Genomic DNA, 18,045 nt, shown 5'->3' on the forward strand with positions numbered 1-18,045 from the left:
CAACAAAGTTTCATTGTAAAGATTTTGAATTAAACTACGTTTTAATGAAAACACCAGAAGTCCACTTCGGATTCTTTACAAAAGTGCTGCATAAAAATCTATCGAATGTTGGAAATTAGGCTAAGGTATAACAGCGGAAATATAAAAATTTTAACTTATTTCCATTTAACCGCAAGATCCGTTAACTGTTATTTCATATAAAGAAGGATAAGAAGAAATACATTTAAGAAGTTCTATCTACCGTTGCAAACGATGTGCCCACAACTTCAAAAGAGATAGAAAATGTCTACCTATCTGTCCCTATCCGAAACAGATCTTTCAGACCTCCGAACGATAATCCCTTCGGTGGAAACGTGGAAGAATATGTCTAGAAGCTCCCGTCCAAAAATCGCGACGATCCGACGGTTCAATCTCCGGGAACCCGCGAAATCGTGAACTGACCTGATGTAGGAGTAGTAAAACGAATTTCTCCATTTTGTTTGTTTTTCTTCTTCGAGTTCCCAAACACGAAATAAAACACGGGAAGATTAATTTAGAATCAACCGTTGAATAACAACCAAAGTAGATTGCCTCTAACTAATCAACACAAGATCAAAGATAAAAGAAATAGATGAAAATCAATTGATCAACCGAAGCCGTAGAGAAATCTCGTCCTCGAACTAGGGGTGTCGAATTTTCTCTCTCTTGGACTAGGTGAATTTCGAAAATCACAAGTAGTGTATGGCTTTCTTGGATTTCGAAAATCTCAAGGGAAGGGGTATTTATAATCTCTTGTATCTAATCCCTAGTTAGATAGAATTAGGTTACTGAATAGGAATTCCATTCGGAATGGAATTCCTAATTATTATCTCACTATATATCTAATATATTAAGGATAATAATAATAACCTTATTGGATAATAATAGGAGTATAATAATCTAATTAAAACTCCTAACTTATTTATCTCTTAATTAATTTAATTCATAATCCTAATCTAATTAGGATTAACAAAATCAAATTAATCATTCATGTATTTCTTTACATGAATTTCGACCCCCCTTATGTCCATGGGCCTTATTGGGCTCAATTGGGCTTCTATCAATTAATTAACATCTATCTCTCTTTTAGGTTCCAAGTCTTATGTGTGATCCATTAGGTTCTTATCGCTTCTAGCCGTATGCAACGTTATTAAATTAATTTTCAAAGAATTATATTTAATATTTGCATAACGGAATGATGTACAGAGCTATAAGAAGACAGGTTGATTCTGTCGTTAACCTTTCCGTATTAGTTACAGTATAATTCGATCCTTTATCAACTACATCCTTGAACTGAATCTTATGACTATGGGTGATGTCAAGTCACATATAGCGAGACGTTCGTTTTACTTGTACAGGCCGAGTCAACGCAAAAAGATAGGTTAAGTGAAATCTGTATTTCTTACTCTTAAGCTATCACCTTGCAAGGATTTAGAGTCGAGTCTTCCACAAGCGATCCATGGATGTATCTCCCATTTATCGGGAGTGATAAATGCTCAATCCAATATATAACGACTCCGCAATTACTTCCTGTGATACCCAACGTCTACTGTTCACACCCCAGAGTCATCTCTATTAAGGATCGTGTTACACCAAAGTCAAAGCATCACATTCTGTAATCCAGAATACCAATTAATATTCCTTTGAGTCTGAGGATTAGTTATACCTATTAATACCAATGAGATGAACAGGTGACAAGGATGAATCTACCCATCCTGTTATCTCAAATCGGATCCCCAATCCTAATGAACAACGTTTCATCGGATCTATGTAACTGTCCAGATATCTATATATATGAAGCTTGTGAGATCAGCTTTCTGTCGGACAGAAGACATTATTACATACAAGTCTCAATAGTGATATGTCAATCCCAAACATATCACTTGACTTGGGGTGGTTTTAAGTTTATCAGTTTACCATAAAGTTTTGTCTCACTTCATGCTTGTATGAACACTTTATAATCACTTTAAATAAACTTACGGATTTCCTTTTATTAGACTTTATTTAGTGCTTAAAAGGGATTACCTTTATATAGTTATAAAACATATATCTCATTAAACAAATGATATAAAGAACAATTCATTTACATTAAGTTTGTATCCTAGAACAATTGTCTATAGGACACTAAACCCCAACATACTCCCACTTGGACTAAAGCCAATTGTTTCTAAAACTTATCCCAGTAGAAGTTAAATGACGATCATGTATTCTCTGGGTTAAAGGCTTTATCAACGGATCTGCAACGTTGTCCTCTGTAGGTACTCTTTCTATTCTCACATCTCCTCTAGCCACAATCTCTCTAATGATGTGGTATCGCTTAAGGTAATGCTTGGATGCATTATGAGACCGTGGTTTCTTTGCTTACGCAATGGCTCCATTGTTATCACAGTACAGTGTAATGGGATTGACAATGTCAGGCACCACACCTAGTTCTGTAATGAACTTTCTAATCCAAACCGCTTCCTTTGCTGGTTCCGCAGCTGCGATATACTCTGACTCGGTCGTAGAGAAAGCTACGCTTCCCTGCTTGGAACTCTTCCAACTGACCGCGGTCCCATTCAAGATAAACAGGTATCCTGATTGGGATTTATAATCATTCTCATCTGTGAGATGACTTGCGTCTAAAAATCCTTCTATTTTCAGATCACCTTCTCCGTACACTAGGAACATATCTTTAGTTCTTCTCAAGTACTTAAGAATTTTCTTGACGGCAATCCAATGCTCGTCTCTTGGATTCCCTTGGTAACGACTCGTTACAGATAACGCGAACGCTACGTCAGGTCTAGTGTATAGCATAGCACACATAATCGAACCGATTGCGCTGGCGTACGGGACTACAGCCATGCGTCGTTTATCATCATCGGTTTTAGGATATTGATGATTGTTTAACTTTACTCCATGTAACATGGGTAAGTTACCTCGTTTCGATTCAAGCATGCTAAACCGATTTAGCACCTTTTCAATGTATGTAGCCTGTGAAAGACCAAGCAGTCTTCTCGATCTATCTCTATAGATCTTTATACCAAGTATATAAGCTGCTTCACCAAGGTCTTTCATTGAGAAGTTACCAGATAATCATACTTTCACTGACTGTAAGAGAGCAACGACATTTCCCATTAATAATATATCGTCCACATATAGTATGAGAAATGCTATAGAGCTCCCACTTGCTTTCTTGTAAATGCAAGCTTCTTCACAATTTTGTTCAAAACCAAATTGTTTTATGGTTTCGTCAAAACGCTTATTCCAGCTTCTAGATGCTTGCTTGAGTCCATAAATGGATCTCTGAAGTTTGCAAACTTTATTTGCATCCTTCGATATGAAACCTTCAGGCTGCATCATATGTACATCCTCAAGCAGGTTTCCGTTTAGGAAAGCTGTTTTCACATCCATTTGCCAAATCTCATAATCGTAGTGAGCGGCAATTGCAATCATGATTCTGATTGATTTGGACATAGCCACAGGAGAGAAAGTTTCGTCATAATCAATTCCTTGCTTCTGACGATATCCTTTCGCTACTAACCTAGCTTTGTAGGTGCTAACCTTTCCATCCATGTCTGTCTTCTTTTTGAAGATCCACCTGCACCCAATGGGTATTATCCCTTCGGATGGATCAACCAAAGTCCACACTTGGTTAGTATACATGAAATCCATTTCAGAATCCATGGCCTCAAGCCATGCTTTAGAATCTGGACTAGTAAGAGCCTCTTCGTAGTTTTCGAGTTCATCGTCTAACACGGAAACCTCATTATCATCTTCCACTAGAAAACCATATCTAACTGGGAGTTCACGAACTCTTTGTGATCTACGAATAGGTGGCACTGGAGTCTCATCTAATGGGACTCCTTCGGGTACCTCAACCGCCTCTGTTGTTTCATTCGGTGTTTCTTCTTCTTGAACTTCATCAAGTTCAATCATGCTTCCCTTTTGTGTTTCTTCGAGAAACTCTTTCTCTAAGAAGGTTGCGTGATTGGATACGATTACTTTCTGATCATCTGGATGATAGAAGTAATAACTAGGGCTGTAATCGAGCCGAGCCGAGCCGAGCCGAGTTTTGGACTGTTCAAGCTCGGCTCGCTATAAAATTAACGAGCTCGAGCCGAGCCGAGCTTGCTATAAAATTAACGACCTGAGCCCGAGCCGAGCTTTGGCTTGCTCAACGAGCTTGAGCCGAGCTTCGAGCTTGTTTCGAGCCCAAAATCCTCTTTTGGACTTGGTTCATTAAGAAAATTATCTAACCATGAATTGTTTGTGAGTAAATTGTTAATTATATTTGTGAAGTTTCCTTGCAAATAACTCTTTAATTGTGTACATAAACAAGCTCACAAGCAAAGTTCGTGAATAAATAAACAAGATGCTTACAAATAGTTCGTCTATTACTTATTTATTATGTTTGTGAACGAACTCATCTAATAGCAAATGAAATAATATTAAGTTTAAATATTTGTGAACTAACACAAAACTATATAGTTTTCTACAAAATTAAAATTTGTTCATAAATGTTCTAATCGAGCCTGCTCGCGAGCTTTCGAGCTGAGCTTTGGCCTGCTCAAGCTTGGCTCGTTTATGAACCGATCCAGTAAATCGTGTTCACGAGCGGCTCGTTTACAAATCGAGCCGAGTCGAGCCGAGCTTTTATCGAGCCGATCACCGAGCCGCTCATGAGCGGCTCTTTTCATTTACAGCCCTAGTAATATCCCATAGTTTCCTTAGGGTATCCAATGAAGAAACATTTATCAGATTTCGAATCTAGTTTGTCGGACGCAATGCGTTTGACAAATGCTGAACAACCCCATACTCTCATAAATGAAAACACGGGTTTCCTACCAACGAACAATTCATATGGTGTGGAACTAGCGGATTTAGTTGGTACTCGATTTAGGGTGAAGAGGGCAGTTTCTAAGGCATAGCCCCATAACGTCTTTGGAAGTAAGGCCATGTTCATCATGGATCGTACCATATCTAATAGGGTACGGTTTCTCCTCTCGGACACACCATTGTGTTGTGGTGTATAGGGAGGTGTCCATTGTGAGCATATCCCACATTCAGTTAGATAATTCAGAAAATCATCTGAAAGATATTCGCCACCTCGATCAGATCGAAGCGTCTTTATTTTCTTTCCTAATTGATTTTCTACTTCATTCTTGAAGCATTTGAATTTCTCAAAAGCTTCTGACTTGTGCTTCATCAAGTAGATGTAACCATATCGGGTATGGTCATCTATGAAGCTTATGAAGAATCTGAATCCTCCTCTTGCTTGGACTGACATAGGACCACATACATCTGAATGAATGAGTCCTAGAGTGTCTGATACACGCTCACCTTTATTGCTAAAGAGTGTCTTTGTCATTTTACCTTTTAAACATGATTCGCATGTTTCCAATGATTCGGGATCGATTGGATCTATAAGCCCATCTGAATGTAGCTTTAGCATGCGTCTCTTGTTTATATGGCCTAAACGACAATGCCACAAGTAATTTAAATTATCTAGCTTATGTCTTTTGGTATCAATTGCAAAAGCAGGAATTTTGTTATCTAACACATAAATCCCATTTTGTGAAATTCCTGAAAAATAAAAGATCGAATCTTTATAAAAATTGTAACTCTTGTCTTTTATTGAAATATGAAAATCGTCGTCAACAAGACGGCTGATAGAAATAATGTTGCGAGACATTTGAGGAACGTATAAACAATTCCTTAATTCTATTACAAGCCCAGAGGGCAAATTTAAAACATAATCTCCAATTGCGAGGGCGGCAACTCTTGCTCCATTTCCTACTCGCAAGCTTATGCTTTCTTTCTTTAGTTCCCTAGTCTGATTTAGCTCCTGCATATTTGTACAAATATGAGATCCACATCCGGTATCTAATACCCAAGATTCAGATAGTGAAACTGTATTTATTTCAATATAAAACATACCAGATGTTGAAGTACCGTCATTTTCCTTCTTGTGGAAGGTCAGGTACTCCACGCAGTTTCTCTTCCAATGCCCCAAGTCACCACAATAGTAGCACTTTCCTTTGGGCCTCTTTAATTCCTTTCCCTTCGTTTCGGTGAGCTCAGCCCCCTTGCCTTTATCAAGATGGTTTGGATTGGGAGAGATCCCTTTCCTTTTTCTCGATCCTTCAATAGCAAGGTCCAGTATCTCCTCGTTTTCTTTTATAATGGGCTCGACTGACTCGAGCATATGCGCAAGCTCTACAAGAGAGGTTTGCAAGCCACTCATTTGGTAGTTCATGATGAACTGTGAGTAACTCTCGGGGAGGGACTGAAGAAGTAAGTTTTCACTTAGTTCATGGTCCATCGCATCTCTAATACTAGAAAACTTGGTGATAAGGCTGATCATCTTTGCACAATGTGGCATTACAGATGTGCCCACCTGCATCTTGCTTTTATATAACTCCTTGGTTATTTCGAAGCGCTCGCACCGAGTTTCATTCACAAATAACTCTTTTAGGTGCTTGACCATGGAATAGGCATCCATATCTGAATGTAGTTGCCTTTTTACTTCCGGTGTCAAAGATGCAAATATGATGTCTCCCGTTTGATCGTCATCAGATTTATGTTTCAAGTAAGCATAAAATTCTTGGTAGGGAGCATCATCCGTTGGGTAAGGGGGTATCGGTGTATCAAGTATATACCCTTTCCTCTCGAACTTCAAAACAATTTTGAGGTTGCGATACCAGTCGGCGAAGTTTGAACCATTCAATTTGTTATCGGTAATAATGTTTCGCAGATCGGTGTTAGTCATGATTATAAGAGTGGGTTTAATTTAAACCTGAGAGTGAGAAAGAGTAAACGTATGTCATTCATTTGCTTAAAGTATATCAATCTAAAATTATAGGCCTTTTAGTTTATTTTAGATTGCTCCCACTATTTTACCAAATTAATAGCCCTCCATATTAATTCGAAGAATTTCACAAATCCTTTAGTGAGCTAGGATCCTAACTCCTGAGATTTCGCCTTGAGTTTACTCAACAAGCTAGTCTCATTCATTAGGTAGATTCATGTAATCAATCACATCTTTAATGTGATTCCTAGGTTATTGGGTTACTAACCACATTAGTAACTAATATGCTATTCATATTAATCCCAACTGTCTTGCCCATTAGTTTATGACAACATGAGTTTACTCATCCAATTATCATAATATAATTTAAGTATTACCCCATATTTATGAAAAATGATTTTCGATAATTCAGGTGTTACCGAAAGGACCCCGAGCTTGAGTTTACTCAACAATCCAAAGGCCCTCAGCACTGCCGGCTGAATTATAATATTAGGGAGGGGCAACCGATTTTAATAACTTGTTTATTTACTTAACTTTTTAATGAGGGATTTTATTTTAGGTCTCATAATCTAACTTAGTCTTGATTTGCTTTAGCATACATCAGACACATACATTCACATACATTGGCGTTATGGACATATCATCTAAATTATTGCGTCGAGCCAGAGACGGAATAAAAGGGCAAACCTAAGGAAATAATAACTATTACATATTTCTCTTTAGGTCCTCCGTCTTCTCCATGGCGCCTTGAAATTACATATTAATTTCTATACTACTAAAGAAAACTTCAATTGAATTGAAGGGAATCAGATGAGAGGAGAAATTACAATAGATAGTAGAAAGGCAGGACTCGCAGGCCCTATTTCAAAAATACCAAAAGACTAAAGAGGGTCCAAATATGTCCATAACTCCAAACATGCATAGACTCAATTAAATAAATTTAATTTGTTGATTACATAACTATCTTATGTAATATTTATGTTAATCACATTAACATATCAAATTAACTTTCATCCAATTTTACTTCTAATAGTTTCGTATCTTTTATATCAATCTTTAGATTAATATAACTATACAAAACTTTAATTATGCACGTCCCAATTATTTTGATTTTAATTCATTTAACATTTTGATTTCCAAATTAGTAAAACAAACTTTTAAACAAATTTTCATTCGATAATCAAAACAGAAAACTATCAATTTCTGAAACATATATATTTAAATATAAAAACGATTTTAAATATATATATATCAATTCTAAAACGGTTTTAAAACGATTTTCAGAAAATAGGAAAAACTACTATAGATTTCCGTTTTATCTTTAGAATTAATAAGAGTGATTTTATCAATCTAACTATAAAACTAATACATTTTGTTATCATGATTATCAACCAAAATAATTAGGAACATACGCATAATCTATTTTAATTAACAATTAATTAAAACTTATTTATCCTTAGAATTAATTAATCAAAACAATTTGTTAATTAATCTTAACTATAAATATTTATTCAATCATATTGAAAAACTTCTAAATTTTCATATATGAAATAAAGGATTTAACGATGGCTCTGATACCACTGTTGGAAATTAGGCTAAGGTATAGCAGCGGAAATATAAATTTTTTAACCTATTTCCATTTAACCACAAGATCCGTTAACCGTTATTTCATATAAAGAAGGATAAGAAGAAATACCTTTTAGAAGTTCTATCTACCGTTGCAAACGATGTGCCCACAACTTCAAAAGAGATAGAAACTGTCTACCTATCTGCCCCTATCCGAAACAGCCCTTCCAGACCTCCGAACGACAATCCCTTCGGTGGAAACATGGAAGAATATGTCTAGAAGCTCATGTCCAAATATTGCAACGATCCGACGGTTCAATCTCCGGGAATCCGCGAAATCGTGAACTGACCTGATGTAGGAGTAGTAAAACGAATTTCTCTCTTTTGTTTGTTTTTCTTCTTCGAGTTCCCAAACACGAAATAAAACACGGTAAGATTAATTTAGAATCAACCGTTGAATACAACCAAAGTAGATTGCCTCTAACTAATCAACACAAGATCAAAGATAAAAAAAATAGATGAAAATCAATTGATCAACCAAAGCCGTAGAGAAATCTCGTCCTCGAACTAGGGGTGTCGAATTTTCTCTCTCTTAGACTAGGTGAATTTCGAAAATCACAAGTAGGGTATGGCTTTCTTGGATTTCGAAAATCTCAAGGGAAGGGGTATTTATAATCTCTTGTATCTAATCCCTAGTTATATAGAATTAGGTTACTGAATAGGAATTCCATTCGGAATAGAATTCCTAATTATTATCTCACTATATATCTAATATATTAAGGATAATAATAATAACCTTATTGGATAATAATAGGAGTATAATAATCTAATTAAAACTCCTAACTTATTTATCTCTTAATTAATTTAATTCATAATCCTAATCTAATTAGGATTAACAAAATCAAATTAATCATTCATGTATTTCTTTACATGAATTTCGACCCCCCTTATGTCCATGGGCCTTATTGGGCTCAATTGGGCTTCTATCAATTAATTAACATCTATCTCTCTTTTAGGTTCCAAGTCTTATGTGTGATCCATTAGGTTCTTATCGCTTCTATCCGTATGCAACGTTATTAAATTAATTTTCAAAGAATTATATTTATCTTTGCATAACAGAATGATGTACAGAGTATGTGATTAACAAGTCCGTAATCATTCCCCCAGAGCTATAAGAAGACAGGTTGATTCTGTCGTTAACCTTTCCGTATTAGTTACAGTATAATTCGATCTTTTATCAACTACATCCTTGAACTGAATCTTATGACTATGGGTGATGTCAAGTCACATATAGCGAGACGTTCGTTTTACTTGTACAGGCCGAGTCAACTAAAAAAGATAGGTTAAGTGAAATCTGTATTTCTTACTCTTAAGCTATCACCTTGCAAGGATTTAGAGTCGAGTCTTCCACAAGCGATCCATGGATGTATCTCCCATTTATCGGGAGTGATAAATGCTCAATCCAATATATAACGACTCCGCAATTACTTCCTGTGATACCCAACGTCTACTGTTCACACCCCAGAGTCATCTCTGTTAAGGATCGTGTTACACCAAAGTCAAAGCATCACATTCTGTAATCCAGAATACCAATTAATATTCCTTTGAGTCTGAGGATTAGTTATACCTATTAATACCAATGAGATGAACATGTGACAAGGATGAATCTACCCATCCTGTTATCTCAAATCGGATCCCCAATCCTAATGAACAACGTTTCATCGGATCTATGTAACTGTCCAGATATCTGTATATATGAAGCTTGTGAGATCAGCTTTCTGTCGGACAGAAGACATTGTTACATACAAGTCTCAATAGTGATATGTCAATCCCAAACATATCATTTGACTTGGGGTGGTTTTAAGTTTATCAGTTTACCATAAAGTTTTATCTCACTTCATGCTTGTATGAACACTTTATAATCACTTTAAATAAACTTACGGATTTCCTTTTATTAGACTTTATTTAGTGCTTAAAAGGGATTGCCTTTATATAGTTATAAAACATATATCTCATTAAACAAATGATATAAAGAACAATTCATTTACATTAAGTTTGTATCCTAGAACAATTGTCTATAGGACACTAAACCCCAACATCGAATAGAACAGACTTTATTAAATGAAATATAAATTGATACAAGTTTACAGAGAACAAGGAGCATGAAAACATTCTACGACTTGCAAGTGAACGGGTTGTCAATCCTTTCCTTGGGTTTCGTTAGAGTTTGTCAGACTCAGGGCGGATCCTCTACTCAATCTTCTCGTTGAATCTTCGTAATAGAGACTGGTCTATCTACTACCAAAATGTAAACTAAATTTGAACAATGTCTAAACACTAATGTGTTTGTTATTATTGAATAAACAATGTGTGTACATCATATTGTTTTGAACAGAAATGAAATCTAAATTCTGAATCACTTGACTCGGAATTTCTGCATGAATTCTATACTAATCTCTTTCTTCTATCTATCCTCTTCTCTTCATCAACTCTTTATTTATAGATGTTGAAGAGTCTTGATTGAAGTGTCGTGTCCGTTGTGAAGGATCGTATCCGTTGTGAAAGGACGTCTTTATCCACCCGAACGAACGCGTTTCGTCGAAAACGAAAGTGTGCAATTGGCTTATACAGATTTTCTGCTCTTACCGAGAATATTTAATTCTCGGCCGAGAATGGGGGAGCATCATTTTGGTCTTCGAACGAAGGGAAGGAGTTTCTGAAGAACGCGTGTCGTGACCGAGAATTGTGGATTCTCGGTCGCGGCTTTCATAAAATTCTCTACTGGGAATTTGTTTCCTCAACTGAGAATTTGACTTTTCTTTTGTTTCTGACCTCGTCTTTGTCCTCGTTTTGGTGTAATTTGATCTTCGTCGTTTTTAACTCCTTTTGTAGGATTTTTGTTCTGTTTTTGAGCTCTTTTCATTCCTATTTGGATTTTACCAAATATTTAGGTACCTTGTAAGAAAGAAACATATTCGAGAATAAAAGCATTCTAAACAGATATAAATAGCACAAATTCGTAGCAATATTGATGTAATTATTGATGATATTTTAGGTATATTTTGGGCTTAACACTTGACAAGCGTGGCATAATTGATCTTTTTCGAACTTAAGTTCTGGAAGTCCCTCAACTAATTGCTTTCTTGCTAATTTGGCCAGGAGGTCCATGCTTACATGACCAAGTCTCCTGTGCCATAGCTAGGAATTTTCTTCCTTTGACACTAAGCATACAGTTTTTGAAAATTTCTTTTCTAAGTTCAGCATAAAGACATTATCAATACGAGGGGCAGTTAAAATCAACTCATTTGTTCTACCCTCGAATATTTTACATCCAGTGTCATCAAATATAACTTTTCTCCCATTATCACATAGCTGAGCTATGCTGAGTAAGTTATATTTGAGTCCGCTGACTAGGGAGACTGACTCAATAGTAGGATTACCACCAACGGTTCCTGACCCTACATATCTTACCCTTTTTGTTGTCTCCGAAACTTACACTTCCACCTCGTTTACGCACAAATGTGATGAACTGAGTTTCATCACCAGTCATATGCCTCGAGCATGCGCTGTCAATGTACCACATCTTTGACTTCTCAGCACACCTCAGTCTTACCTGCAATATAGCTAGTTATCTTTAGGTACCCAAGTCTTTTTGGGTCATTGTTTGTTAGGCTCAGCAGGTAAAGCATCATATTTAATCTTATGACGACACACTTGGACAGTGTGTCCATTTTTCCCACAGAAGTCACAGCTGACCTTCCGTTTAGGATATCTCACTGACTGGTCAGCACCCTAGTGCTGAGCATGCCAGCACACCTTTGTGGTGTGTCCTTTCTTCCCACAGAAGTCACACTGGACATTCCGCTAAGGATTCCATCTCTGCTGACTAGTACTTCGGTACTGAGTGTTCAGAGGAATATTTCTTTTATTCGGAACCTTGAGTTGGTTCTGAATAGTTGTGACATCCTTTTTCAGTTTCTTAGAATCTGATTGGACCTCAGAGACAAACTTTTGCATAATTTCTATGTTGCTATGCAAAGTTGTGTTGTCTTGGAGAAGATATCGAAGGTCACTCAGTTTGACCTCCTCAATCTTGTCACATCGCCTACTGAGTGCTCTAACCTTCTTGTTACACTTTTTGATAAGTGTGTAGAGGTCACTCAGGGCATTAATCATTTCATTTCTGAGCAAGGGTAGTGATACTACCTCAGTTGAGTGTGCCTCATCGTCAGATGCAATAGAGGGGTCAGCATGCTCAGAAACACAAGGCTCAGCAAGCTCATCTGCCATAAAGCAGATCTTTACTGACTCAGTGGCATCGTCTCCTGATGATGATGACTCATCACTATCACTCCAGGTTGCCACCATTGCCTTCTTGCTGTTCTTCTTTTCCTTCCTTAAGGTAGGACAGCTTGATTTAATATGGCCAGTTTGATGACATTCAAAGCATGTGATTGGCTTTGAGCTGTCCTTCTTGTACTTGCTGTCACTGGACTCGGCTTTGTACTTATCAAACTTCTTATAAGGCTTCTTTGAATACTTGTCATTCTTTCTGAACAGCCTTTTCATTTTTCTAGTGAACATGGCCATCTCTTCATCGTCTGTTGAGCTCCCGTCAGTGGAGTCAACTTTCATGACAAGAGACTTTTGCTTCTTGTCCTCAGACTTCTCCTTCACCTCAAAGTTCTTCATTGAGATCTCATGGGTCAGCAACGAGCCAATGAGTTCATCATACTTGTAGGTGGTTAAGTCTCGAGCTTCCTCAACAGCAGTTTTCTTGGCTTGCCAGCTTTTAGGAAGACTCCTCAGTATCTTCTTGACTTGCTCTTCCTTAGTAAAGATCTTGCCAAGTCTCTTGAGCTCGTTGATAATGTTTGTGAACCTTGAGTTCATCTCAGAGATTACTTCATCATCATTCATTTCAAATAGCTCGTACAACCTCATGTGCTGGTTCACCTTGGACTCCTTAACTTTGTTGGTTCCTTCGTAGGTGACCTCCAGTTTCTTCCAGATCTCATGCGCTGACTCACAACCTGAAATTTTGTTGTACTCTGCAGCATCTAACACACAGTGGAGCATGTTTATAGACGAAGCATGATTTTGTAGCTTCTTGAGATCATCTTTTGTCCACTTAGTCTCAGCTTTAACAACCGTTTGGTCGTCAATAGTTTCAACAGGAACAAATGGGCCTTGGACTATAGAAAGCCATGCACTCATATTTGTTGCCTGAATGAAATTTTTCATTATGTTCTTCCAAAAGGTATAGTTAGACCCGAAGAACAGAGGAGGCCGAGTAATGGACAGTCCCTCAGGTAAAATCTGAGTTGTCTGATTTCCTGGGAGGAAACGAGTGCTGTTCTCAGCCATTGTGGGGATCAGCTCAAGATAGTTATATCTTGCTCAGTGAGCTGTTAAGCTCTGATACCACTTGTTGGTCCCTTATAACGTGACAAGGTTAGTTCCAGGGGGGGATAGAAATTATTTAAAATTTTGTCCGTTAAGGCTGACTTCTTTTTAAGAAAAGGTTTACACAGCGGCGCTAAGTAGTTTTAAGACACAAGCTTAGTCAACTTGTGACTAAGTCTATTTCTTTTCTTGAGTCAGGAGATAGCACTTAGAGTCTATTCCTGAACTCAGCTTCTTAGTGCACTCAACTCAGCGTGAGTTTGTTACTTAGTCAGTTTTATAGCAAGCAATATATAAAGGAGTTTAAGGGTTAGAAATATGTTACTCAGCAGACATATCCTGGTTTGGCCTCTCCGCCTACGTCCAGTCCCCGGAACTCATTCCGAGCTTTTTGAATTCTCTACTGAGCTCTTTAAAGGTAGAGCACGAAACCTTTTACAATAGAAGCTGAGTATACAAGAGTACCTTCCTCTATACCTCTACTCACTCCTATAACTACCGCTGAGTATTATAACTGAGTACTCAGCCTCTCCTTTCTATTCTTCTAGAAATGATAAAGTGTTTGTCCCAAACAACAATTGCTAAGACACTTTAGATGATTGAAATCACTCTAGACTTTTACACAATGATTGGAAATTGGTGTAAGATTTTGCTTTGCTTTTCTCATAGAACTTCAAGTATGAATTTGGACAGCGTTTCGACTAATTGAAGATCTGCATCGAATGAAGCAATTGAGAGGACTTTATATAGTGACACTTCAAGCACCGGTAATTTCGAATTTCGAAATAACCGTTGGAGGCAAACGGCTCCCTATCGTTGTCACTCAGGATGTGCTCAGTGTCGTTGGCCAATGAGATTCTTGCATCTTCTTTCTACGAAAGTGCTCAGCAGCTTTTCGTCAGATATACAGAATGTTTCGACATTTACGGCAAAGTCTTCCAGACAGCTTCCTGCGCCTTCTGAAGTTGGTTCTGTTCTGCCGCTGACCTGACTGCATTGTCGCTCAACTCAGCAGCTTCCTCTTGAAGCTTTTGTTAGAAAGCTTATCGATTCTTCTTCATGCTGAGTCGTTGTTTCACTTGATACGACTGCGTTTTATCTTCTTGGGCCGTGAGGTCTTGATGTGTTGACTTGGGCTTGACTTTCACTTATGGGCCTTTAGACTTTTTTATCTTAATGTCTTATAAGTCAATAAACTCAACATTGAACAAACACATTAGTTGTGAATAAATCAAAGCATTTAAATTTAATGTGTTAGAATATTTTTTATCAATTACTTAAATAATTTTGTCAAATCAAAATCATGTGGAAAGGTGTTTCAACAGAGTTCACAGCTGATAGGCATTGAGTTGACCTTGGATGGAGTTCATATGATTCACCATCATCAGCTGGAGTTCGGCCAGCTTCACTAGTGACTCTTGCTTGGGCTGTTGAGAAGCAAAAGAGGTCATGACACTCATCAAGTCTTTGAGACCTTTGATTTCGGTGAGAAGCTGAGTGACAGACGAGATTTGTGTTGGCTCAATATGAACAGACCCAGCAGCTTCGGCATTAGTCTGATGAATATCCTGAAGTAGAGCTTTAGCTGAGTCGATAATCTTTCTGCCAGACTCAGAAGCATTTAAGTAGACATAGGATTCATCAGTTTGTGGTTCAGAGGCCAGTATTTTGTCAGCACCGGATGGAGGAGGTGTTTGGTGCTGAGAAGTAGAGATGCCAGCTTGGTCAGCAGCTGCACTCTTAGCCAGGTCAGCAGCAGGGGCTGACTGGTTGTCATTCTACGTTAAAGGAGTAGGAAGAGGTGGATCAGCGGAGTTATTGACCTGCTCAGTGTCGGTCTGAAGCTGAGTAGATTATGAAGGTTGAGGCAATTCAGAACTGCCTTGAGCAGGAGTTTTCTTTGCGAACTCTTTGTCTTGAGTAGCAGGGACTTCAAGCACTTGCCCAGTGGAAGGTTGAGCAGAAGTGTCAGCAGAGGTTGGACCCTTAGGAACTGTGGGGTCGGCTTGTTCCTCAGCTCGAGAAACAGAGGCTTGTTTTTCCTTGAGTTGTTCTGGAGTGGGTTCAGTGGCAGTGGAGAAGAATTGGAACTGAATTTTGGTCAGGTCAGTGATCGGATCTCTGAGTGGGGAATCATCCAATAGGTCGATGAATTTTGGTTTCAGAGCCTTACGTTTGAGTTGTTTGCCTGTGCTATCCTTGTTTGTTTGAGGAGAGGGATCAGCAGCAATAGAGTCAAGAGACTCAGAGGCAGAGTTAGGTTCAAGGTCAGCATCAAGACCTTCCACAACTTTGTCCTTCATTTGTGGCTTAGCTGGGTTCTGATAGGGGTCAAAAACCCCTATCTTTGGGTACGGTTTTAGGACGGTTTTTAGGTTTATTTGGCTAATAAGCGAGCAATTCTCGCATTTAAATGCTTTTGTGTGAGTTAGTTAGAAATTGGAAACATTCTATTTACTTTTCGTCGTTTAGGCTCGTTTTGTGATCAATTTAGGCAAATACGGCCGAAATAACATGCATATTAGAATTCCGTTATCTTTTGAAGCTAATTGGTCCGTCAAAAGTCGCACCAAACGAAGCGTTTGCTCAAAATAAGCGATTGACGGATCAATTTGGCTTTTGGACTAATGTCTTCTGGAGTTTTTATGCGTGTGCAGGTGTAAGTTCGGACGAAAAAGGGTTTGGAAGTCATCCGGCACGGATCGAGCGTGCTTCGGGCAAAAACGCTCGGTGAGCAGGGCCCCTCGGGCCATTTCTGCCTGTTCGGCGAGCAGGGGCTGCTCGTCGCAATCCTGCTCGGCGAGCAGCCTTTCCTGCTCGGCGAGCAGACCTGCGGGAATTGGTCAAAAAGACCAATTCCGCCCCCACGAAGCCACGTTCGGCCCCACATCTTCCTACACCAACAAGGACACGAAATTAGGTCAAAACAAGACCCGAGACGCGGCTATAAATAGGAATTTCCAATTGTAAATTAGATATCTTTTACTTTTGTAATTAGCTTAGCTTCCACCTTGAGAAATCCTCTCCACCTCCTCCATAACCTTCAAACCTCCATTGAAGACACCTCCGAAGCTCCGTTCACCGAGGATTACTCAAGCTCCATCCTTAAATCCTAGAAAGACGCCTGCATTGGTAGACAGGTTCCCTGAAAGGGATTTTTCTTCTTTTATATTCTGTCTAGCCTCTGATACATGCTATGAATTCTAGGTTTATTGTAACTTCGTGACAATTCCTTCATCTTTGATATATAATATAGATTTTGTTTATTCAACTGTTTTGATGTTTTAATCTTTGTCTTACGCTTTGTCTGATTGGTTTAACTCATTCGATAATCCCAAAATTAGGTTGGCACATATTGCGAGCTGAATCTGACCTAGTCAGTGCCTATAGGATTGACGACCCTATAGAAGATTAAGCCCAAATTACTGAGCCTTAGAGCTAGTTTCGGCCTTACAAGGGAATCACGAACTAGGGACTTTAGGAGGATAGGTCGGGTTAATCGCCTTGGACATAAGCGACTTAGTTTCAATTCAATTGCTTAAACACTCTATCATTGTTATCATCGTATTCCTTCATGTTCATTCAGTTAATTGCTTTGGTAAAAGATCAATTAGGGGTAGAGTAATTTAGTTAGGCTTAGAATAACTTAGCTAGAATTAGATAACTTAATTAGAATTAGTGTAATTCAACCTAGGAGTAGATTAATTAAACAAAACCAAACTCAAAACCCCTTAAGCCTAGATAACATCCGAGACTTAGTAATTCGGTACTTGCAGAAATAAATCCTGTGGACGATAACCTGGACTTAAACCCAGAAATTTATTACTTGATAACGACGGGGTACACTTATCCCTTAGTGAGGTTTCGCAAGAAACCGCATCAGGTTCTCAGTTTGCTCAGCAGCAACTTTTGCACTCGGCTCAGCAGATCATGTTTTCTCAGCTTGAAACTGACCTCCAGTATCACCCAGTTCTTCCTCCTGGTCAGTAGGATTCTTCTCAAGGTCAATTTCTTGACTCCGCACAAAGTGTGATTCAGGAGTAACCACGAAGTCAAGTAGGTTAGCTTCGATCAGCGTCAACCCAGAGGTTTTCTTCCTCTTCAGAGGCATTTCAGGGGTTTCCTCACTTTCTTCCTCAGGCTCAACTTGCCTTTTCTGTTTCTCTGCTGACTTAGGTTCCCCTTGAGCTTGCTCAGTAGCAGCTTTCTTTGCACTAGAGATTATCCGAATCTTCCTCAGAGCTGTGTTAATATCCCTTGCGGAT

This window comes from Euphorbia lathyris, chromosome 8 (genome assembly GCF_963576675.1).
Source record: "Euphorbia lathyris chromosome 8, ddEupLath1.1, whole genome shotgun sequence".
NCBI lineage: Eukaryota > Viridiplantae > Streptophyta > Magnoliopsida > Malpighiales > Euphorbiaceae > Euphorbia > Euphorbia lathyris.